Consider the following 2,303-nt stretch of genomic DNA (forward strand, 5'->3'; position numbering starts at 1 on the left):
TCAATTTTTCCTGTAACCTGAAAACTTCATAAATCAAGTATTAGGTCTACCAGAAAGTTCTGCTCATTTTAACAAGCACCGGTTTAATTTTTCATCCCTAGGGATAAGACATTTTTTAAAAATGCAATATACAAATTGTCATTACTAGATAAGAAGTTATATAAATACTGATAATAATTATATTATTTAATTCAAGAGATATAAAAATTGATTACTTTCATTTGATTCAAAAAAATTAACCAGAACACATCAAACAAAAAATTTCAAAATCCTAACTGAAAAATTGGACAGTTTGTCAAACCGAATTTGGTTCCTATGTTATGTTACCCCAATAGAAAAACAAGAACAAGTACGAAGAAGAAAAAATATAAGAAAAAGAATAATAAGAAGAAGTAGAAACGAAAGAAGAAGAGAAATAAGTGCACTAGAAATCGTTTTAAAGTGTTTCGAATCGACTTCTCGAAGTTGGTTAAGTTCTGTTCTCGCAGGTAGCGCCATGTCGATGCGAGCCGTCGCTACTTACAAGAGACCGTAGCGAATTTCGAGGAGTGTACTTGAGGTTCTTTCAACGTTGGCCGGCACCGTTGAGAACCCTTGGTGCACCTCGAGGCCGGTGTTGTTGGCTGTGGAATACCACCCCAAACCCCCCCGCTTTAGTTTTCACCCAAACCCCACCCCAACCCTACCCCACTTCTCCTTACCCTTCCTTCCTCTTTTCCTCATCCTTCTGCTGGGTTTCTCTCATACCCCATTTCGTACTCTCTCTCTCTCTTTCTCTCTTTCTCTCTTTTGCTTCCTCAACGTTAGGCAGCACCGACGTGGCCACATGAAAACGTGTACGGAATAATGGACGAAGTGAAGTGCGTCGCGGCTGCTACCGAAGTGGCCATTGTTGGCCCACATGCTCGCTCGAACAAACGGGGCCGATCGACTTCGTAGGGACACATGAGAACGTCGACAATCCCTTTCCTTCTTTTTTTTTGTTTTTTTCTTTCCCTCTTTCTCTGTTTCTCATTCGTCTTCTTTTTCCTTCTTTACACTTCTCTTTGGATCAAATCGACCTTAAAAAATGTAACCGAGTATTGTAATATTTATTATTGATCGTTAAATATAATCCTTATAGGATAATATTTTATTATCCTAAAATAATTTTGCAAACATTATCTTCCTAAAAAGTTTATTCCCACATTCGTATTACAATATATTAGAATGAACGTTCTTAACTTTAGTTATATTTCACTAGTATCTTAAAATCATGTTACCATTCTATAAATAACTATAAAATAAACTAGATAAATAAGTGTAAGAAGTGTATGAAAAGATAGGAATGATCATAGCTATCATGTTCAGTGAATTATCCTATCTGATTATATCGTCATTGTTATTAGGATCAGATAGAGATCACCTACCATCTTCCTTTCCCCTTCTCTCTCTCTCTCTCTCTCTCTCTCTCTTACTCACTCTCTTGAAGCCACCTACGGTGTGGCACTGTTAACAATCCCACTTGATTTCGTCATTGGCGACGTTGGAGTTCCTGAATGAGTTCGTAACGAGATGCACGGCCAGAGGGCTGGCCCAACGTCGGGGGTTGCCAGCACGTGTCTTCAATGGACCAATCAAAGCTCCACCCTCTTCTCCATCATTTCTCACTCTCACTCTCATTTTCTCTTACACTCTCTCCCTCTCTCTCTTTCTCTGTCTCTTACGTATTCTTTCTATCTTTATCTCTTTTGCTGTCCAACAGTTAACCACTGTCTTATTCTTATTCTTTATCTTGTTCAACAGATTATCTTTAGTCTCGTTATTCTTCTCATATTACCTAATTTAAGCGGCTTTGATAGATTAGGGTAATACGATCTATGTAAAGAAGATTTTTCTGATTCGAGATGTCAATTCTAGGATGGAATCAGTTTTTATTGAATTGGTTACAATGTTTTTATTAATTTATATTAAATGAGATAATTAATTGTGTTGCAATTTTTAAGATATATTATTTATAGGATTGATTATCTATTTATTAATAATATTTTGTAAATTGTAAAACATACGAGTTCATCAAGTTCAGAACTCTAACATTACCTTAATGTAATTTTTGATAATTTCCAAATTTGAATTATATTTTAGTTGAAATATTAAGAGTAAATGTAGTTTGTATCGTATAATATTATTGGTAGGATTGCTTATTTATTTATTAATAATATTTTGTAAATTGTAAAATATACGAACTTGTTAAATTGAGAACTTTAACATAACCAAGATGCAATTTTTGATAATTTTCAAATTTGAATTATGTTTTAGTTGGG

Source organism: Polistes dominula, unplaced genomic scaffold, assembly GCF_049000335.1.
Source record: "Polistes dominula isolate Pdom_NZ unplaced genomic scaffold, Pdom_raw_medaka contig_32, whole genome shotgun sequence".
NCBI classification, from domain to species: Eukaryota; Metazoa; Arthropoda; class Insecta; order Hymenoptera; family Vespidae; genus Polistes; species Polistes dominula.